We start from the raw sequence: 352 nt of genomic DNA, 5'->3' as shown, positions 1-352 counted from the left end.
TGTGGATTTGTGTGGGTTCGTTGTATGTGTGTGACATCATTCGTGACATCACATATACACTCTTACATTCGTGACTTCACGTACACACTCTGGCATTTATGACTTCACATACGCACTCTTGCATCCGTGACTCCGCGTACGAACTCTTGCATTTGTGACATCGTACACGCACTTTTACATTCGCAACTATCACATCAACACCTGCATTCGTCACGTCACAAACGCACGTCAACCTGCCGCTGCTCTTGACCTCGGTTTATCTCCGTCTCCCTTTCCTCCCGATGTTATCAGTAAACATCCTTCTTGGCCATAGGAATTACCTTCTTCCTCGGTGGTGTGGGTGAGCCGTAGG

This window comes from Penaeus monodon, chromosome 21 (genome assembly GCF_015228065.2).
Source record: "Penaeus monodon isolate SGIC_2016 chromosome 21, NSTDA_Pmon_1, whole genome shotgun sequence".
Taxonomy (NCBI): Eukaryota; Metazoa; Arthropoda; class Malacostraca; order Decapoda; family Penaeidae; genus Penaeus; species Penaeus monodon.
The sequence above is the reverse complement of the archived record's forward strand: the minus strand, read 5'-3'. Positions refer to the sequence as shown.